The sequence below is a fragment of the Botryllus schlosseri genome, chromosome 7, assembly GCF_051294905.1.
Source record: "Botryllus schlosseri isolate E-star chromosome 7, Bs_hap1, whole genome shotgun sequence".
Taxonomy (NCBI): Eukaryota; Metazoa; Chordata; class Ascidiacea; order Stolidobranchia; family Styelidae; genus Botryllus; species Botryllus schlosseri.
The window spans coordinates 28,243,511-28,267,329 of record NC_137242.1 but is presented as its reverse complement, the minus strand read 5'-3'; the positions used below and the strand labels follow the sequence as shown (position 1 = coordinate 28,267,329).

Below are 23,819 nucleotides of genomic sequence, written 5' to 3'. Positions count from 1 at the left end.
TAATTTGCATATTAATTTCACACATCAAATTATAGCAAAAAGAGTTCTGACGTAGGAAAGAATTCAGGAACCGCGCGAATTTGAATTTGGTCAGAGATTACGGTATCAAGTTCACCACCCACCCCTGAGCCAGGCGCATGTCTACGGCCGACCAGTAACTTGAAGACCACCCCCTCTTGTAGTGGCCCTGGCATGACCGGAACTCGCAACACACCGATGATTGGTAATCCTGCCACTATCAAGCAGAAATTCGCAGGTAGTACTTCAACAGCTCTTAGCCTATCCAAGTAACAATGCTGCCATTATGACCACCTTTGGACTGTAGTGGTCGTTGAGCAATAATCAGTCCTCCTTTCACAGAAACCGCACTGAATATCATGGCATTCCCACAAGGACCAGCTATCACTCAGGCCGAGCAGCAGGAATACCGCTCATTCGGCAAGGTAAACTCATATCCGTAACTCGTTATGTATCAATTGTCAAAAATTATTTATTATGACCTCGGCGAACTCGACATCCAACATAGATCAAGGCGCATGCCTCAAATTTCAGACAATCAAGATCGACATTTCATTGTAATTTTGAATAATAGCAAGGTTATCAAACCACTAGGATTCAATTCATTGGTACCGAACTTGAAAATGCGACCATAAACTGCCAGGAGAGAATTAAATCAGTACTAGCAAGACTTCAATAGGAAACTGAGCAGTCAAATCCGAACTTGATCGCTGACTCGGTCCCGTTTACAACCCCGAATCGAGGAGTATTCATTTTTGCAAAAGTGAAAACGCCAAATTGAAACTGTCCTGTGTAGTTTACATGGATTTAACCCAACAGATCGACTTATTATCAATTGAGTATCCTGTGTTCCTCACAACACATGTGCTGGGCTAGCGAGTAGAATATGCCAACCCATATCGTCGTAATTTGCCAATTCCATTGTACGTGAACAAATGCTGTTACTAGGTATTTTATCAGCTGACCGGCCCGCGAGCGATTGGAAAGCCTGAATCCGTCCCGGGACGCCATTTGAGTCCGACACCACTGCCTCAAACCTCAAACTCATGGTATGTATTATTTTGTCCGTATCATTGTGTACCCAGATCTCGCGAAACCCCCATCAGTGCGCGTTACGTCACGTGCCGTCCTATCTACAGATTCAACTTGAACGTACGTACCTACTTGTAATGTATATCGGCCATAACATGAAACAATTCGGATAGTGTTTAATGTCCTTGAGTACTCTAATCTAATAAGTCCTCACAAAAACAAAGTTCACTCCCTGCGCCCTAAAGAAAAAACATTTTCCTCCCTTAAAACAATAGCCATAAGTCACTTGGGCAAGTTCATTCGATCCAATAATTAACAAGAAGTGGTGAAACCATGTATTAGGTCTTAGTTGGACTTTTCTGGGCTCGCACAAAGTTGTTCTGAGGTATAATAATAATCAATCTGAGTAAGCAACTACCCCAATCTGGCATACAATTCAACAGGGCAGGGCATACTCCTCTCGAGCAGTGAGTGGACTGGGGAGGGGCGATTTTAGTCCCATTGATGAAACGAGGCCTTCAAATCAAACTGCTTCAACCTCTGAAACTAGGACCACAAGCCTCAGCATTTTCGGCCTTAGAGTCTCCCAAAGGGTTAGACCAGCTACAGACATCATAGGCTCATGGGTCTCCAGTTCCACATTAGAAAGTTGTACAATTCACACATTATACTCCACTGTCCACTCACTACCATCAAATAATAAGTCATATCGTTGTTTCAAATTTTACTAATCTGGTGGAAAACTGAGTAAGAGGTTTTGTTAAGCCTACGCGTTGTACATTCATGATATAGAAATACATAACATTTATATATCATCCCCACAGATCGGGACAAATCACAGCAAAAGTCACTCTCAGCGTCTCAGTGTCTCAGGTCACTGGGTTCAAGCAGGATTTTGCAGGCAGCACATCGTCCGCCCTGGTGATAACGCCGGCATCATGGCCACACTTGGCCTACGTTTGCAGTGATCGTCAGTTTACCCCCCCAAGGGCCAGCCGCGCGTAAGGTAAGGTAACCTTGAGGAACCAATCATTAAGCTTGACGTCTAATACAGACCAGGGCATTTCGAACCATAGCAAGATTATCAAACTAACACTATACTATTCATTTTCGCCATGACCCAAAAATGTAACCCCAAAAACCGCCAATCTAAATAATGCGTACACGAAATACAACAACATCTTGGGACTTCACAATCAATCATTCCGGCCAAACACACATCAAAATCCATTGGCTGGACGCAGGTTTCAGGTTAACATGCAGGTTCCAGATTATCATACATCGAATAAACTGGGGATCCCTCTGCGCCGCCGCTTCCAGACATCGCACTTCGCAGTATCGTGAGTTCGACATTCCCAATTTTTGGAGCAACAAATGGAACAATGATTAGCCGATAACGTACACCATTTGGGAGTGCGGGGATCCTCGAACTGAAACGTCGACTTGCCCTTATGGGTCGCCCTTTTTTTCAAAACCCTCGACAAATCGGGTCGAACTTTTAAAGCTAATGGTTTTTTTGGTGATTGTTTAGAATCCCTCGAAGGGCTGCCATCACAAGCTTTTTTAATGTGAGATAATTCTTCTTTTTCTCTTATCCGTGCTATCTTGGCCTGGGTTGATTGTCTCTTAATTTGGCCACAAACCTTCTGATTTTTCGTTTCAGGTTTGCCAGATATCACGGGTTTTTTTGAAACCCGCGCGATACGAGCCAATTCCCCTGAATGCTGTTCCGTTTTTCGAGCTAATGCCCTCTTCGCCCTCTGATTTCTCGTCTGGCCAAAAAGCTGTCGGTATGGCTCGTCGGGTAGGTGAAATAAAATATCACACATATCTATGACGGGACGCCACTTCGGGTCACCTTGTTGTTTTAATCTAAGGAACTTGCTGTATGCGATCAGCGACTTGTAGTCCAACCCGTTTCCGAAGGATTTGAATTTTTTTGGTTTAGACATCGTTCAAGAATTACTGAGTTAATAGTACTCTCTGAAAGCATAAAGGTATAATTCATTTTTTACCAATAATTTCAAAATGTCAAACTATTAGGTACAGATTCATTCATTCCAGTCTCTTTTCATAGCCACAAATGAGGCAAAACAAAACACCGAATTGTCGCAACGAATCTGGTGATATTAATTTATCATAAGCAAGTTTAAACACCTATTATTCAGTCATTTTCAATCGCATTCATGCCATTTAACTCCTCTCCGATGTCCCACGATTCCACCACACACTTCCGGGATATCAGTTTGTCATCACCCAATATTGGAAGATTAATTGCTTCATCATCATCAATTGCAATTACTTCTGTGGTAGCATCATCAATTGTAATTACTTCTGTGGTAGAACATGGTACATTTACAGTCTCTACACATTGCATTTCCTCAGTCTCTACACATTGCATTTGCTCTATCTCTACACATCGCATTTGCTCTTCTTCTAACACAAGCGATTCTGCCATTGTTTCCAGGATGATGTCCACCCTCATAGGTTCCTCAGCCATCAATTCATCTAAATCAGTCCATGTCTCCTCAGCCATAATTTCGGCCAAAACAGTCCATGTTGCCAATCTCCTATCCTCCGGTATATCGAGAAATAGTTCAAATATGGCTCCGATATTCTCAAGGGCCAGCTTCAGCAGTTGACCGTCAGTCAAAGGGGTAGACATTTTGCTCTTGAAATTGTTATTATATTATAACCACAATGCTATCGACACTAATATTAAAACCTGCCAGACCTTAATACAAATTTTCTCTCAATTTTTGCAGGAACAAAATCACAGTGCAGATTAGGGACCCCCTATTGACGCCACTACAAGGATATCAAGACTGGGACTCATGTCCAAGTACTAAAGGAATTGTTCTAAAACGGCCAAAGGAATTGTTCTAAAACGGCCAGAGTGTTATGCTACGAACATACCCCTCAAATGCAAAGATGTACTGTTCGTCAACAATGTTTGCATACGCTGTACGTAACTATCTCGATATCAACAGATTAGGGACCCCTACATTTGAGTACTACTTGTCATGTAGTGTTCGCATCCGGGTAGATGTGAAACTGGGTGACAATATTTTGGAATGATCACGATCCCAACCTTTTATCTAAGAATTGCACCATTCGGTAACCACTCAGACTCAAGGCTTCAGGTACACGAAAATTTACTGCACAACTATCGTTCAAATGGTAGCCAAATATTCTCGAAAAAAATCCATCGAAACACCATCCATTTTATTTGCCAATGCTGGAGTCAAACCCCTACATTCGAGTTATGGGTCACTATACATCAGCTATATTTACCCTATATTTTCAATTGTCAATGTCAATCCACATTCGTGACGTCGTTGCATAAAAAAAAACAATAAAAGGAGGTCTGGTTCACTTTTTAGGCATCGGATATAGGTTTTTCAGACCTGCACTAGACCTTTTGAATTCAAGACCAAGCAATTAGCGCGGGCCGCTGTCGAGTAGTTTTTTTTTTGAAAAGTAGTTTTAAACTACTTGAATCTGCATATCTCATACAAAACAAGCCAAATGTCAACCAGGAGCCCACTCAGTTCCCCACTTTGTCGAATCTCGCACTATGACGTGAGTTCACCTCATTTTCCCACCAGATGGAGGGTCAATTGGTCACATACCATATTTATCTATTAACACAGAGGACTGCAACGAATGGATGAGGTCTCCACACCGAAGAAACAACGCCGCTTTCATAGCAAAGCACCAGTACATGGAAGTCATAACCCAAGTCACCTCAACGATGCCCTTGGTACTTATAATTTACTGGTGTTCTAACATATAATTCAATCCATATTCTAAGATAATACCAAGTTCAGTGATTCCCCATTTAATCGCTGCCTGTCTTTTCCCAGGAGTGCGACCGAGACTTGATCAAAGAAATGGAACACAAGGAAACGAGATCAAGGCATAATCCGAACACTTCCAGACTATTTCTGAAGTTACGTTTCTGAATTTATATGAAGCGCCTGTTGTTCAACGAAATGAGTAAATGTCGTATATCGCTGGCCCGACTTGCAAGAACGGGTCTCTTCGGTGTCTAGACTTTCTGATATAAAGCATTAGTTGACATGGTCAGAACTTATTTTTTAGCCAACATAATTCATGGGTTGCGGCCAGACCAATCCAGCATTCGGCCGACCCAGCAAGTTCACATCCTGTGGGGCCCATTTTTGACAACGATAATTAATTTAGGAAATTACGTCGCGGGTCATTCAAAACCTTCCCGCGGACACGGGTTGGCTGGTCCTGATCTAGCTCAATCAGTGCTGTGCAAATATTTTCAGGTTAATCAATTGTGAACTAGCGGGACGGAAACTTGGCCCATATTGCAACTCGTACTATATTTACAAATTAAGATCCGTAAATTACATCCTCAATGCAGGCCATTGCAAGTCAAGCCCTTTTTCTCCTCCCCCATCCAGCACAAACTTTCATGGTGGGCTCAGCAAATTTTGGTCTGAAAGCGCAGAGTCGCAATGCCTCGAACCAAGTCAAATGACCCTTACAGCAGGGGTCAGTATCCTTTTGCTAGCCGCGGGCCAAATTTCAGGTGTATAATTTTCTGGCGTGCCGAGATATATTTTTTTTGTAATATGTTTCGCGCTCACTTCGGTATATTAGCCCGCACTGCTGCAACTTCGATCATACGAATCAGAAGACACATGTATTCACACTTCTACAACATAGGATTGCTGTGACAGTCGACGCAGCTTGCTCTGTGACAGGTTTTCAACTTCTGGTAACAATTAAATCAGATGAACCTAGAATCAGATTCTATTCAAAATGGACGTCAGAAATACGTGATCTTAGTTTGCACCTCGTGAATTCCATTGTTCGCAACTATTGTTCATATGCATACGTGCTTTCAAAATTTGATGCAATTTCTTTTGCATTGCTGGTTAAGCTGGAATAAAGACCAATTTCGAGAACGTATTCTCTGTCAAAATCATGCAGCGATATGCTCTTTGCATAAATTTTGACTTTCAATTCAACTGCATCGCATTTCAGAAAGGCCCATTTGAAATTTGCAGGCAATGGTATCGGCGTCCGTATTAAACAGAGTACTGAATAGTCAGAATTCATTTTGTAGAGAAGGAATGTCGGAAACGCGGGTGAGTATTCAGTAGTTAAATGTCGCACCACAGTACCTTCTCCAGCATAGGAAAGTGAGCACAATTTTCTTTGTACTGTCGACATTACCAGAGTTACAGATTTGTTTTAAATGTGCCCCGACCTCCCACACGTTTAGTTGTTTTCCCCCTGGAGTTGCAAATTAAACTTGTTCAGATGTGGCGTTAAATATACCAGGAAAGCAAGAGGAGATACCCATTTTCGATTGCGGGACTATGCGCCGGGGATATTTGTGTTTTCGAGGAAGGTTGCTATTTCATTTCTCAGTTCATACACTCGTGTAGGCGTAATGCATTTGATTTAGACGATGTAGGTCACTATTATACCGTGGCAATGTCGCATTTTTGCGATAATTATTTGCTATGTCGCGGGCCAGTCCGAAAGGGATGAACTATTCGGCGCCTGGACACCTTATTATCGAAGGCTTTGACCATACCTAGGTTTCATAGCCGACGACAGTAGTTAGTATGACCGCTCGTGAGGTGGGTGGGGCTCTTATGGGCGGGGTGGCGAGCTAACGAGAAACCGGGGGTGGCGAACTAACGTTTTCGTCTTATGGCGGGGTGGCGAACTAACGTTTTCGTCTTATGGCGGGGGTGGCGAACTAACGTTTTCGTCTTATGGCGGGGGTGGCGAGCTAACGTTTTCGTCTTATGGGCGGGGTGGCGAGCGGCTGGGAAACCCGGGGTGGCAAGCGGCTCTTTTGTCTTATGGCGGGGGTGGCAAGCGGTTATTGTGTCTTGTGGTCGCACGGTAACCCTTTTCAGCATAGGGATCGGTCGCAAGCGGCTCTTATGTCTTATCGCGGAGGTGGCATACGGCTATTGCGTCTTATGGTGGGGGTGGCAAGCGGCTATTGTGTCTTGTGGTCGCAGATCTCTGGTGATTCGCTGAATGAACCTTTGTTAATGTGTATATCGTGAATTATTATATATGATGTAGTTTAGTCGTGACAAATGACCGATCGTGTTCTAAGTCTTTCGTCGCTATTGATTTCTACGTAACCTGAATAGTACTTTCAGATCGGATTATTCGCACCTTGTATACCGCTGTTTCGCGCCTACAGAATAGTCTGCTGTTCACAGTCGCGACTTCACCGCGATAGCGCAATTTTCGCACCTCGACCAGTAGAACAACACCGCGCTAACCCAGTTGTCGAATCACATAGACCAAACATTTCTTGTGAATGGAAATATTGTATTGTGGTATACAAATAAGCAAACTATTCTTCCAATTCAACAAGTCTAGTTAACTGATCGATTTTCAATCTGCCGACACAGTTTTTAACACGAGTGAGTTGATATTTCTTCCCGGGTACGAGCGAGGCTTTGGTCCATTGATCCAAAACCACCTCGCCAGTATCATCCTTCAATGTAAAACTGTATAATTTCAACTCCTTTCCGGCGCCAGAATTGACCATCTTCTCCTCTCGAGAAACACAAGTAGCAGCGATCGATACGTATTCGTCTTTATTCCCGTATACCGATTCGCAGGTCAGTAATGGATATTCTTCAGTCGTATGTCTCGATTTTCCACATGGGGTTACTGACGAAGCCCGACCCAGTAATACAGCGGGGTTTCCAGTAAATTTATCAATTTGGACCCGACCGGATTTGACCATGAGTTTTTTTTCGTTTGGAGAACGCTTTCTCAATGTTCCCGAACAATTCATGATTGAAACACGTGAAAGATATCTCTTCATTATTTCCGTCGATGAATATACCTTTGAGATATTGACAAACGCCACCTCTTTTGGGTGATGAAACGAATTTGACGCCGACGTGAAAATTTGAAGTTGCTCCAACTTGCATACTGGTGACGCTGTTCGATGTCATATCGTTTGGTAAAGTGAGAGTCATCAACAAATCAATCGTCATTTATAGAATTAACCACGTGTTATAAAACAGGTTAACAGACTTTGTATAACGCTGATGATCCGTGCGAACAGACTTGGTTGGAAGTAGACTTTACAGGAATTCTGTAGGAAATTACACCATTCACAAGTGGTAAATAACACGAATGAATTTTCTTCTTACCCAGTCACATATCAATGTACTGTAGTGAGTATTCAAGATGTCTGTTGTTAAATCTCTGTACACCGCGATGTTATGAATGTCGCTTTTCATCGCTGCAATGCTGACGACACTAAAAAACCCATTCCAGTCGATACCATATGATCGAATCGAGTTAACCAAGGCAGCGAAATCACACTTTCGAACACGGTTCACGTTTTCTCCATGTACATAGAAATCTAACACTCTGTGGATGAATTTTTCCGTTTCGCTCAAGGTGGGGGTTGTTAAGTTATGATAATACAGAAGGTAATTCTCAATGATCACACTAGTTGCCATAACGAGTAACTATCAACTGAAAAAGTAAACCATGACACCGCGAGGTGTTAAAATGGTGAAATATACCGCTCGATCACCTAGAAAGTAAGGGGTCTGTGTAAGCGTGTGAAAATTAAATCTATAAATAGACACCACCTCGACCCGATTGTTATACTTCACTGTCGCGGACATAAACGTTGGTTGGAGCAGTTAGATCGATTATTATACAATGGCCGAGGCTCAGATAGATAATCTTGATAAATTTGGTTATGAACCAAACGCATTTGAATCGCAATTTGAAGAGAATGCCGATATCTTTGACGCGATTAATGCTGGTGATCTGATGACGCCTGATTTAAGGGTTGAAGCCACAGAACGCGACTCTACGACAACGATCGAAATGCGACCAAACCATGCAGATATAGCACACCAGGCGTGGCTGAAGTCGGGTCAACTAGCTAGAGAAAGCGTGATTAATGATCTCACGAACTTGGTGACGACACCGTGTGTACCGATCGATGAGGCGGCCGTTAACCTCGAATCACTGAGTACCGAGAAGCCGTCGACTTCTGGGGTGACGCTACAACGCTCTGCTGAGTCGCTATCGGTGGTTGATACTCCTAAATCTGTATCAAACAGGAAGCTGGCTCGAAAAAGAACCATATCGACAACTGTGGGGGTAGGCATATCACCAGCTAAACAGCTTTGTAATGATAAATTGAAAAATTCGAGTCGTACTGAACCCAGACAGAAGGCCGGCAAGAAACCTGCGAAATCTAAAAGCGTGAGTGACGACGATTTTCGCGACGATGTGAAGGGTAAGAAGAAGCAGGAAGAAAAACTATGTCAATACACAGTTGACAAGATGATCACCCACCTCCAAACTATTGACGTTGTTAAACCGCATTTAGGTTCAATACTATGCTATGTTGACTCGTTGATAGAGAAAAAAAATTTGACAGTCACAAAGCTCATGACTGACATCAAACGATTGCTTGCTGTCAAGGGTCAGCGCTGGAGTCTCGATGAGATTCAACCTGAATTAAATACCGCAACCGATGAGTACTTGCACCGACTTCTAGAAATTAGAACGAAATTGAAGTATAATTTGTGATTGTGCTGTATGATTTTCATTGTTTCGTGTGTGTGTATTCTCAATTTCTGTTTACCGCTTCAGATTTTACATTAGAGCCATAAATCATAGCTTCTGAAATTCAACCACTAGTGGCGCTGGCGCTCGTGTAATCTCGAATCAGCGGTTTAGGTCTTTCTCTCCGGGCGTCGAGCAGCGAACAACGTGGCTGGCTGTCTGGATATATTCGATCGCGGATTGCTGGATAAGGAGTTAATTAGTAAGTTATTCGGTACGATTACTTTGATTTATGAATATAATATGTTATTCGTTTATCCTACAGACAAAACAAGCGTCAGAATTGAAGCAAAGAATTCTGTAGGTGAGTTATTACTGTTTAGAACTAGTGAACATGATGTAATTCTCTATGTTGTTGACAGACAGAGCAAACTCAAGTTGAACGCACGAGTCTACTGGTAAGTTATCCGCTATAACACAACGTTAGTGGACATAGATTGATGTGTTGCTTGTTTTATTAAGCATAAAGAATCGAAGACACCGGCAAAGAAACTTGATTGTAAGTAAGACTAGTTTAATGTTCCCCAAGTGCTGAATTTGACCGCGTGTTATTAATTTTACAGATGAGTCGACGCAGACGGAATCGTGTTCGCGAAGAACCGAATGCACCACCAGAGATTGGGGACGAACGCCAAGAAGTTGTAAATCAGAACTGGCAAGCGATAAAATCGTATGTAGTGAAAAAGACTGGTCATGTGTATAATATTCGAGTCATCGGTCGGGAGCTAGCGGATGTTTTCCGTGATATACAAGCTATATTTTTCTCAGAGTCGACACAGGACACATGAAACAGTTCGCCATTGATCGTAAATTACTCACCAAACCCACGCGCATGTTAGTTGCTTCATACTGGGGTAAGAAAATCTTGTTGACCTCCGACTTGATCAAGTGGTATGTTAAACACGGGTTGATTATATCAAAAATTCACGAAGCAGTCGAATTCACCAAAAAGACATGTTTTGACAACTTCGCGAAAAATGTCTCAGACTGTCGACGTGCTGGGGACCGTGACCCTAACCTTGAGATTATTGCCCTGACACAAAAATTAGCCGGAAATAGTAGTTATGGCCGCGTCTTGATGAATCCGCGTAAATTCAAACGAACCACCTTCTGCGATAAAAGTGAATTGGACGTCAACGTGAAGGATCGTTTTTTTGTGAAATATGATGAATTGCACGCTGATCTATTTGAAATAACGAAGCGACCTAAAACGATCAAGTGGGGTAACTGTATTCAAGTGGGATTCTAGGTGTATAACAATGCTAAGCTCAAGATGCTGTCGTTTTTTTATGACTGCTTGTGTAAATATTTCCGTGACGAGTGCTTCATGCTATTAATGATGGACACAGACTCCCTCTATCTCTCGCATTCAGCCTCATTCGACGATATCCTTATCCCCGAGAAAAGAGATGAATTTTATCTCAATTACGAGAACTGGTTTCCGCGCTATTTTTGTGACGAACACCGAACTGAGTTTCTGACTGACCCGGTTTCTTTTGACCGATCGAGACAGTGTTGCAAAGACACGTATGCCTATTACCTTCGTCAACCGGGTTTGATGAAAGTGGAGTACGAAGGTGGTACATCCTTCTGCGGACTCCAATCCAAAAATTACTTTTGCGATGGGTCAAAGAAAAAACTGGCTTCCAAAGGCCTCCAGAAATCCGCTCAAATCGACTTCAACACTTTTCTGGAAGTCTTGACATCTAAGGAAGCCGCGGGGGGAGTGAACAAGGGGTTTCGCTGCAGAGATGGGGGTGTCTATACGTACGAACAGCAGCGTAAAACATTATCCTACTTCTACGCCAAACGTAGAGTACTTGAGGATGGTGTGTCGACCCTACCATTAAATGTGTAATTGTGTGTTATTGTATTCTGTGTGCTTGATTTTGATTTACTTGTATTTTTTATGTGTTGATGTGTCATTTGTTTTCCAGATGGATAACGCTATTTCATATATTGAGTCAGTAATGTCAGAATTGGATTTAAATAGTTTGCACAAAGAGACGCTTGAACTGGAGCAGGAATTAACACAGCTCTCGATTCACGGTACCGACGACAACTCACAAGACCGCACGATACCCGATCGATCCAAGGCGCGCCGTCAGGAACTAGACGAGAAATGGACCCGTGTCCGAAGTGTCTGCATAGAAGCGCTACTTCAACTACAATTTCCTGATCGAAAGATGCCGAGTGATAACCACATCCTATTCAACAGGGCAAAGCTGACAAATTATGTGGTCTTGGGAAAAAATTGTTCGTGGATACCACTTTTCGGTTACGAAGAGAGACAAGCCTACTTGAGAACTCGCAAGCGACATCGAAAATTCCAATTTTTCCTTGATCAACATAGAGTCGCAAACAGTTTGAAACGACCTCGTTCTGACTCTGAAAGTAGTGATGCTACAACCGATGATTTTTTGCAAACATGATTCCCTTGGTCATTGTGAACATAATCATGTGGTGAACACTGATAGTTTTAGGTGAAACTTTGTTTACAATCTGTGGGTGTTTTCTAAATGTCAACTTGTAACTAAAACATTTTAGTAACAATATTTCCTGATATCTGTGTCTTGTTTTTACAGATGGCTAGTGATTACATAATATCTGTTCTGGAACAAGCAGACCTGACTCGGTTACACGAAAAGACACTTGTACAACGCCGCGATCATGTACACCTCGTGGAGCTGTATTTGAATCGAGAGATATCACATGAATTATACGAACAACGCGTATCGACACAACATAAAGATTTAAAAGAGTGTTCAAAAGGTGAGATCTATAGTTGTTATAGTAACACTGTTAGATTTTAAAGCGCTATGAATCCTCTCGTGTTATGAATCCTCTTATGCGATTTTTTATTTTGCAGATTGGGATCAGCTGCTTGACAACCTGAATAAAGCGTTTATAACACTACAACTTCCACTGACGAAATTACGAGAGACAGATGAAGATTTCATAACCCGGGGAAAATTGTTAAATCGAACTCTACTGGGTTTATATATTCCACTAGAACAAGATGACTACAACAGTGGATATTCCCAACCTTGTTGATATATAAACACATGCACTTTATCGAGTTTTCAATAAACAACAAATGATGGAATTGATCCACCCATTCGCGTGTATTGTGAGTGGTCCTTCAAGAAGTGGGAAGACTACTTTTGTTGCAAAGCTGATTAGGCATGCCACATCAATGATTAAACCAAGTGTATCCAGGGTCGTATATTGTTACAATAATTATCAGGAGGTTTTCAAGACGATGCATAATGTAGAATTCCACGCCGGTCTAGATATTTTAGAAGAGTTGAAGGTTTGCTCTGAAGACACCTTGATTATAGTGGATGATTTCATGACTGAGACAGCGAAAATTGCAGACTACTTTACAAGATTTTCTCATCATTCAGCCAAGTCAATTTGCTATATCACGCAGAACCTGTATCACAAGGGTAAAGGAGCACGTGACTTGAGTCTCTCAAGCTCGTATATGGTGATTTTCAAGAATCCGCGCGACCAACAGCAGATCAGTTTTCTTGGTCGACAAATGTACCCAAACTCTAGATTTTTACCAGAGGCTTATCGTGACGCTGCTAGGCGACCTCATGGTTATTTATTTCTTGATGTCACGCAAGAAGCACCTGAAAATCGACGAGTTATGACCAATATATTTCCTGGTGAAACCATGGTGGTTTATAGCCCACTGGTATAAATAGCCAAGCACAGAGACGACTTTAAACTCAAAATGACCAAGGTACCAGCTCGGACACGGCGGCATATACCCACACTAGAGTTCTTACATAAAAGTAAACCCGAGATACGCAAGCAAATTATATCGGGAGCTAGCAAAGAATTGATCGAGTGTATATGCGATTGTACAAAGAACATTTTAAACGGCAACATCCCTCTTTCAAAGTATAAAAGAAAGCGACTATCAGCTCATAAATGTAGTTTACGTCGACTTGTCAGGAAAGACATCCCTATTCGACATAAAAAACACATGGTCAACCAGAATGGGGGTATGTTTATGACTCTATTATCAAGCATCCTACCCGTCGTCACTGGTTTACTCGGTAATCTTTTCAAAAAATGACTTCTTTTAAAAAAATCTTCATAAATCCGAGCCCGATCAACGGAGCTGACGTTCAGAAATTGAATTTGGATATCGACAAATGTATGAGCGATATATTACAGATGAACATACCCCAAGAACGAAAATTAGCCTTATATAACGACGCACTAAATCGTTATCAAACAAAACACGACACATTGAATCAACCGATGAAAATCGATATATCAGAACAAAGGAATCTATTTTCGGCTAGTGAGTTGGACGCACTACGACGCCTGATCAAGGGTGAACCATCAAGGATTCCTATACCATCACCGAGTAGCCAACGAAGCAAAGTAAAGACTCAGCATGCCCCGACGAAAAGTGGTCGTACACCCAAGACCCCGAGACGATACGGATGGGAGCCATACTAAGTATTTCACGCCAGGGCTACCTGGTAGTTATCGCGGTGCATACGTATTCTCTAGAGGGCGGAATAGAGCCAAAGTCAAGGAGTTTCTTTCGAGCAAGGACGCGTACACAAAACATTTTCCCTACCGAAAGAAATTTAAGAGACCTAGAGTGATTACGTCCGGTCTCGGTGTTCAGTATCAAACCGATCTCATGCATATGCAAAATCTTTCAAAAGAAAACGATAATTTTAAATATGTGTTGGTGACGATCGATTGTTTCAGCCGATTTTTATATCTGTATCCACTCAAAAACAAAACCTCGCGAGGTATTATTCGCGGATTCAAGGAAATATTTAAGGATCGTATACCTCATGTTATTCAAAGTGATCAAGGTTCTGAGTTTACTAATCGTGCGTTTCAGACTTTCTTAAAAGAGAACAATGTGCGACATTTTCATACAAATAGTGAACTGAAAGCATCGATATGCGAGCGTGTTATTCGTACTCTGAAGCAAGTGTTATACCGTTATTTCACGCATAATAAGACTTTGAATTATGTCAGTGTCCTGTCTGAGATATGCCGGGGGTATAACACTACTTTTCACGTTGCTATAGGGTGTCCTCCAGCGGATGTTGATTATTCAAATCAAGAACAAATTTTCCATAGGTTATACGGTGACATGACCCCTAAAAAACCCAAACTAACTATTGGCACACCAGTCAGGATATCGAAAACGCGTGGTAATTTTGTAAAAAGTGCCTTGGCGAGTTGGACCGAAGAAATCTTTTTCGTATCTCAATGTCGTAAAGGTGACCCTCCTACTTATCAATTGAAAGACTACCATGGTGAAGTTATAGACGGTCGCTTTCAGCGTGAAGAGTTACAACCAATAACTAAAAATAATAATATTTACAATATCGAGAAAATCCTGTCTACTCACAGGAAAGAAAAGAAAACGCAATATTTTGTAAAATGGTTGGGTTACCCATCTACATTTAATTCCTGGGTCTCGGATTTGTATAAATAGACGCTGAAAATGTTGTTCAACCAAACTATGGATTCTGATTCCGTCTCATCTCGCATGGGTCAAGTCTCGAACAGTCTGAAAAACCAGATTGTGTTTATTGTACAGATTTGTATGTTAGTGTGTGTAATCGTGTTTTCCTTATATCAAATTTCTGTCGGGGTGGATCGTGAGATATATTTAACGCTACTGTCTTCTTCACTTGGGTATTTATTACCGAATCCATCACCTCACCGTATATGTTGAAAGAAACAATAAAATGTTGTTGACTCTACCTTCGAATGCGAGTTTGGATAAATTTCCGAATACTAGCACAGATTTTCAAACGGAACTTTACAAAGAATTAGAAATGAATCGCCATGAGCTAGGATTATGTGAGCTGACCTTCCCCCATGATTTCCAACCGCGAATTGAAGTGACAGCGAAAAGTATCGGTTTTGGATTTGTCGATGCGAATGGATACACCGAACGGTATTATATTCCCGAAGGTTCGTATTACAGCATCGGTGAAATGTTAGAATCGTACGAGAAATATTACATGGGGGACATTTTCATTTTACAAGGATTCGGTGACTTTAGAATCACATTCAGAAGATTAGTCACGAGTAAAAAAAGACACAAGCGGGGTGTACCCATAAATACCGATACCGCAGACTCTAGCGTCAAACACATACCCCATACCACGCATGATTCACCCGAGCCTTACGGACTGATACCGCTTGGTTCTGTGTTGGCCACAATAACATTTAGACGCGTTGTATCTCGTCGCCGCGGAGTGGTAGAATTTATATTTACACCTGCGATAAAGTTGGAACGGATTGATAAGGTTTATGTGTATTGCGATCTGATACAACCAAGACCACATGGTAACAAGCTGCAACAACTTTTACGGGTGGTTACTGTAACCGCTAAACCGAATGAAAACCAAATCAACATATTTCCAAAACCATACTTCTTTGCTTTAGCGAGAAACAATTTTAGAACGATACGAATTTATCTACGTGATGCAGCTGGCAACCCTATTAAATTTCGAAAAGCACCAGTGACAGTAACCCTACGCTTCCGTCGTAGAGCTGTTGATTCAATATGAGTTACATCACGTTGTCTGGCACCCAAGGTGAATTCTCGGTGGTGTTACCGAATGAAATTATTTGTAATGAGCTTGCGTTGATGGATATGAGTTTTGTCAGTGAATCTCTTGATCGAATTATAATCAATCGTGATCAAGCACTCTGGGAGCTACATAATGAGAAAGATCGAATAGTAGAAGCGTACCTAACACCACTTGGGAATTATGCAAACAACCTCGAGTTGACGCGAAGAATATTATCTGACAGTTTCAAACACTGTTTCACCGAAAGAATCAACGATGAACTTTTCCGAATTCGTTACTCGAAACGTATCACACTCCACCCCACGGATATATTCACGAATTATTTCAGTGTAGTTGATCAAGTGTCGACACCAGTATGTAATGTCACGTCGATCAAACCTAAACCAACTCAACCCCACCTCAGATATCTTTTTGTGTATATCAATGTACTACGACATCATCCGGTGGGTGATTACATGAGTCAATTGCTTCGTGTGATCCAAGTAAATAACGAGACGTGTATGAGACAAGAAGTTGTATATGAAAAACCGTTTTATTTCCCAGTGTCGATTAACCACATCCGTGATATAAAAATCACCATCCGGGACCAATACGGTCAGTTAGTACATGATATAGAGACCACATTGACACTCCACGCACGATGAAAATAGTGACGTTAACCACCTCTATGCTTGGTGTTGATTTTGAACACAGACTACTCACCATCAACAACATCCCGACGAGATATTGTGAATTAGCCCTCATGGAGATCGATTTCACTTTAACCGAACCAGCGATTGGTCAATATTTGTTTGTGTATTGCGATATTATTCACCCTCACTTACTTGGAGATACGTTAGCGCGTTTATTACGAGTTATACCGCTGACACCTGGCGATGTCGCACATAATTGGACAGCGACAAATCCGTATTATTTCCCTGTTTCAAAAGATGTTGTAGATTCTGTATGTCTTTACCTCAGGGATGAGTTTGGGGAACCTATAAATATAATAAGTCGTTCATTGCAAGCTACATTTAACATTAGGAAGCGATTATGAAAGTTGTTTTCACGTGTGATCGTCATTCTGTCCATCGTCATTATAACCAGACAGGCGATGGTTATGGATATTTTAGTGGTGGAGTTCAAGCCGGTTCCGGTATCGGGAGTTTGTTTAAATCACTCGGTCGTTTAGTGACACCTATTGCGAAATACGCTGGTGGTCAATTGTTACGGACTGGAGGTGAAATAGCGAGAGATCTATTACGGGGTAACTCGATCAAGTCTAGTGTTGTCAAGAGAAGTAAACAAGCTGGCGGTCGAGTGATTAATAAAATTTTAACCCCAAAAGCTATAAAAAGGAAAAAAACAAAGTCAAAGAACACTTCATCCAAACGTCGTCGTAAACAACAGGATATATTCGACTAAGAACTATGTTGATGCATGCGGGTTCCCGAGAATGTCATAACTCCGGATTAAACATATTTAGTATACCCCACACACAAACCAGTATTGAAGAATCGCAATATGTCGTCGTCAAACCCCATAGTTTAGGTAATGTCATGGAAGTACAATTACCAAGGACGGATCGATATATGGATCTACAAAACACGTTCTTGAGATTACGTTTGAAGCTCACTAAACGCGATGGAACTGATTTAGCAAACGATACACAAGTGGGCCTGGTCAATAACATGTTGGATTCTCTTTTCAAACAAATCGATGTAACTATTTCAAATGAGGTTATCACGAATTCGGATAATTGTCATGCGTACAAAGCTTATATCTCTCGGTTGTTGAATGATACACATGGTGCCTCGGAGAGTTTTGTGCAAGGACAAGGTTTTTATAAAGATGTCGCTGGATCTATGGATGTTCTTGGTGCAGCGAATACTGGATATGTTAAACGAAAAGACCTTACAAAAAACAGCACTCCGTTAGAGTTGATCGGAAAAATTCGAATGGGTCTTTTTGAACAGTCTAGATGTATGTTGGATAATGTCGACATGAAATTAAAATTTACACGTAACGAAGATAATTTCTGTCTGCTTGGTGATGCGGAAGATGTACAAATTGTTTTACTCGAAATGGAGGTGTATGTCAAACAGATGAAGATCGCCGAAAGTGTAAGCTTAGCACACAAGTCTGTATTACAGAAGAATACTGCCAAGTACCCCTGGATACGCTTACAAATGTCGACTCATACATTTGCCGCGGGTTTATCGAAAATTGATAGAGAGTTAGTTAGCGGCACCATGCCAAAGAAGATCGTAATTGGTTTAGTCGAGACCACGACATTTAACGGTGTTCGGGCCAAAAACCCATTCAACTTTAAACACTTTGATGTTCAAAATCTTTCGTTAAGTGTGGATGGGCGTCAAATTAACGGACGCGAATTTCATTTCGATTTTGATAAACACGGCGGACTCGAAGGTTATATGACACTATTCTCTCAGACAGGTCGCTGGGAATCCGAGGCACCTTTAAATATTTCACGCAAAGATTATGTCAACGGATACACTCTTTTTGTGTTTGATTTGACACCTGATAATAGTTTGGGATGTTATCAACTTCATAAGACAGGAACTGTGCATCTGGTTTTGACTACATCGAAGCCTTTACCAACCTCCGTAACCTTGTTATGTTTGAAGGAGTTTCAACATCTTCTACAGTTGAATCAAAAGAGACAAGTCGTCGAAATATGAATACGTCTGAGATCAATGATATTCTCTATAACCACCCCGACACACAAAGTCTATATCTAGGAACTTATCCAGTAGATCAGGTACCGAAGAAACCAACTAGCGGAAAATTCGCTATCACCATTAATTACGATGAGTCGAGTTTGCCTGGGTCTCACTGGGTGTCTATATACAGAGAAGACGATACTCATTTTCATGATTCGCTAGGTTTCGGACCGCTAAAACCTCAGATAATCGAATTCCTGGAGCCGGATGAATTTTCTGTGACTGAGAAACAGTTACAGAGTAAAACTTCGGATGTGTGTGGAGATCATGCTATTGCATTCTTGATAAAAAGAGCTCAAGGGTTTTCAGCCGAGGAATACTTGGATAATTTTGGTGATGATAAAAAAGTGAATGATACGATTGTACGTGCTTTTGTGAAGAGTTTGATTTCAGAGTAATAAACGAATGTGTAAATGTATATACTTGTGATTCTTGTTGCGACTGTTGAACAGCAGATTATTTTGTAGGCGCGAAACAGCGGTATACAAGGTGCGAATAATCCGATCTGAAAGTACTATTCAGGTTACGTAGAAATCAATAGCGACGAAAGACTTAGAACACGATCGGTCATTTGTCACGACTAAACTACATCATATATAATAATTCACGATATACACATTAACAAAGGTTCATTCAGCGAATCACCAGAGATCTGCGACCACAAGACACAATAGCCGCTTGCCACCCCCACCATAAGACGCAATAGCCGTATGCCACCTCCGCGATAAGACATAAGAGCCGCTTGCGACCGATCCCTATGCTGAAAAGGGTTACCGTGCGACCACAAGACACAATAACCGCTTGCCACCCCCGCCATAAGACAAAAGAGCCGCTTGCCACCCCGGGTTTCCCAGCCGCTCGCCACCCCGCCCATAAGACGAAAACGTTAGCTCGCCACCCCCGCCATAAGACGAAAACGTTAGTTCGCCACCCCCGCCATAAGACGAAAACGTTAGTTCGCCACCCCGCCATAAGACGAAAACGTTAGTTCACCACCCCCGGTTTCTCGTTAGCTCGCCACCCCGCCCATAAGAGCCCCACCCACCTCACGAGCGATCATACTAACTACTGACGACCCCTCCGCGAACGCAAAACGGCGCAGGAAACTTTATTTCATAATTGTAAATGCAGTCCGGCTCAATTACGAAGGGGTAACCTTATTTGAAGTAAGCAATCGTACGGCATGTTGCGCAAAGCGTGTAGAAACTTCCTACTCTTGACACTTCCACCGCAATTTATTTTGCTTATTTAAGTATTGTACAAAGACCTACCAAAAGGTGCCCGACTAGTGGATTCGGTATACTGCGTCGGGACTGATATTTTAGTCACCACATCTCAACAGAGGCGGCCAGACTAAATCAATTTCTGGCCGGTTTTGTAAGCTCGCAATCCGTGCAATTATTGCTAATTTTACAAACTACCTCACCGTCACTCAAAACCTCCTCGCGAGCCATGAATTGGCCGGTCCTATAATTATACACCCTTGTGGGTTTTTAGTGTTCCTATCGAACCAGGGACGTCACTCCTAGATTTCGCCCTATTCACATAACCTCCGTTCCTATAAAATCTCCCCAGGCCGTAAACTAGACTCGATCGATGTGCGCCGTGACTGGGTGGCTGGCAGTGCAAGGCCTTGCCCGTCAATCTACAGCGCATAGAAGTGACTAAGCATAAGGGTTAGTCACCATCGGACGAGTACTGAATTCCTGGGCCCAGGACTGCCACAAAAGCAATCATCTAAAAATGGAACCATCCCCACTCTTACTATACTCTAACTAATCGCTACTGGAACAGAGCCCATCCCGGACCTGCGACAATAAGAGCACCGCCCTTCACGTTGTCCACAAGCCCGCGATGAATGCTCTGATCCATAGGGACCAATTTCCCAACTGGAGGCTGCCAGTTCTAGAAAGAAATGTGACACGAATAAAATTTTATTCAAACCTGGCTTATTTTCCGATTTGAAGCTGATACGATCTATCATCGTAATTCCCACGTAGTGTGAGTTCTTCTTGCACGGCAGCGCTTGTATACGCCGGAATTATCGCAACAATACTAAGCCTGATTCCGCCGCTCATTATACCTAACACGTTCCTAGAATAGGTAATAATATTCGACGACGGACGACTATCAATTCAGGGTACCTGCCAGAGGTAAATATTTGAAAGAGCTATTGAAAAGCAACACTTTTAGCATGCACTAAATCAGACACATTCCTACACTTATGGTAGCCGTCATGGCTCCAAGGCCTATTTTACCAAGTTAATTGTTTTATCATTTCACGCCTTCCTGTTCTATCCAGAGGTCCCAATTCGGACACGCTCGCGGGCTTCTTCACCAGGTCCTAGAGTTGCTGCAGACGCGGTATTAAAAGTGGGAATATTGAATATATTAATTTCAAGCTGGCCCCCTCCGACGGGTTTACATAAACGAGAATTTTACAATCTTAGAAAAAAAAAAAAAATTACTTTTGATAGTATCTTGCGTTCGATACGGAAGGGAACTCACCACTCCATACACGCAAACCAGATCGCTTTTATGCCGGCCATAATTTGTGGTTTTAAAATCTTGATATGACGAAACCTGCCGGGTTTCTGCAGCAACCTCAGAGTGAACCATGGGTATAGTTCGGCCCGCAAGCTGTGCCCGTAGCCTCCATCATGGGTCGCTCGTATCGGCGAGCCCAGAGGCTCGAACTCAAACTAAAAGGCGCATCATAATTAATGACAATTGAAACGGTACCGGAAGAAAACACAGGCCAGCTTTTTACAATCGGGAACATATTCGGTGTCCTAAATTTTCCCTTTACAGGGTGCAAGTACAAGACGACTTGACGCGCACTACTTCACGCGCGTATACAGCCGAATAAACCTTCAACCTTCTAGGACCGCAACTGCGTTTAGCGCTGCCACATGAAATATTTCTTAAAGGTACTCAACTCAGTGCTGTGATCTTTGCCATAGCCTCGGTGCAAGAATGCCGGCTGCAGTCCCGCGCGTAGCATGCGTCTCTTTCTAAGCTTCAACTCATCTGCGTCGCGTTGGAGTCCAAAATTCGGACTGAATTAGGTTGTGTTGTGCGGCCGATTATATGGGTTTCTGATTCAAAGAATAAACAAGGCTTCCTGTACTTAATAGTTGGTGATTAATTTCGGGCCTGGCTCGGGGCAAGTTATTCTTACTTTATTTTTTTATGATTCATAGTTCGTGGTCTATCCGTACCCATTTACCAATTGTTCTTTCGCTCCAAAGCTATTGAGTATCCTGTTTACGTTCGCGATTTGGTCTGTTTTCGACTTTATTAACGACCACGAGCCATGACTCGTGCGCAATTTGATGGTCCGGGAGTTTCGGTCCCCCTTTTTTTTTATTGAAAATGCGGCCGCCATTTTGGTTTTTTCGTCAATACAATGCCTTGCAGTGCAGTACCTTGCCCGCTGCAATCACCCTCTCCCCGCTCAGGGAAATACTTTACTTTTTGGTTGTAAAGTAGGTATCCTATTTAGGTTTTCTTTCGCAAGTTTACTCAGCAACCCACACACCACAATGTCTAACAACAAGGATCCTTCAATTCGGATTCCCATGCGAAGCGTAGCCAAAACTCCGAGATCTCAGTATTTTCTAGGCACCAGAGGCATACCCTTTACGACTTAACCTCCGTCGACCCATAATCGGCTGAAGCGCCGACTTTGAGATTCATATTTAGCCCCCCTTTTATATCAAGACAACCACTATTCCTTTCGGCCGCTAGCAGGCGCTGTTGTTTCACTATGCGGCATCCACATACAAGGTGCAAGCGGGCTCTTCACAAACTTGATTATGGTACATAAAATTACAGTACGTGTCTTAACAATTGGTCTCCTTTAACGTTACATTGGGGCCTAACCAGTTCATGGACCTCTTATCTTCAACTGGGTCTTCCTTTACACTATTCTCAGGGTATAACTAAACCGAGCGCTATTCGTAAATCATGTCATTTGAGATTGTTCGCTCGCACCACTAACGGCGCCCAAGGTTCACGTCAGATCAATGTTGCAATGCTAAGATCAGATTACTTGCATTCGTCCCAGTTATACGAAACATCCCAGTTTTCATGATGAAGAGTATCGCCTTACAGTTGACATTTTCTGGTTACTGGAGCAAGGGGTACATTCCTTTTGATTTGCCTCGAAGGAATGAACTAATACAATATAGTCCATTATAAAATCATTTCGGCCGTACGGGATTATATTCCAGTTACCTTAGGACGACCGTCCTCGAAGCGCTCAGTCAGGAAGTCGCAGCGAGTTCATGCGGGTTTCATTATACAGTGACCATATGGCGCAACCTCGCTACTGTCACGATCTCATTTCCCCAGAATTGCGAATCCCGACGGTTTGAAATTCGACCCGTGATGCCGCCTCGCCCGAAAAAGTCCGCTCAGCTATTCTACTTGAATTCAACCTACTTGAACAAACTCGGGACTCGCGCCACCGCAAGTCTCGCGCCGCATCAACACTTCACGACCTAACTCAATGCCATGCACTGCACGGTGTTAATTATAGCTCAAGCGTTGACCCGTGACATCAAGCTGGTACAATGTGTATAGAACCGACAAGAATCAGTAGCCCACAGATGATATTCATGCAATAGAGTCCACTTCCAATACGACTGAGAACTTGAAGTTCGCGCACCCAATCTAAGCGTATTAACCAAACCACGACTCGCACTTTATTAATAAAGACGCCGTTTTGTCTCATTTTAATTTGGGGTCGGTGAGATTGACCGTTGCCTGATCAGTGGTCCATTTTTATGATATAAGCCAGCCTGGACCGGGTGCAGTA

At 42.4% G+C, this 23,819-nt stretch overlaps 2 long non-coding RNA genes across 2 annotated transcripts; both read left to right on the top strand.

The window, feature by feature from the left end:
* Nucleotides 1-3,840: 3,840 nt before the first annotated feature.
* On the top strand, nucleotides 3,841-5,997 carry LOC145443540 (uncharacterized). The gene is made up of 3 exons (XR_013916458.1): nucleotides 3,841-3,892; nucleotides 4,704-4,813; nucleotides 4,917-5,997. It is a non-coding gene; the product is annotated as an uncharacterized LOC145443540 (long non-coding RNA).
* Nucleotides 5,998-10,687: 4,690 nt separating this feature from the next.
* LOC145443210 (uncharacterized) lies at nucleotides 10,688-12,793 on the top strand. Its single transcript, XR_013916340.1, has 2 exons — nucleotides 10,688-12,447; nucleotides 12,545-12,793. It is a non-coding gene; the product is annotated as an uncharacterized LOC145443210 (long non-coding RNA).
* The last annotated feature ends 11,026 nt before the right edge of the window (nucleotides 12,794-23,819 follow it).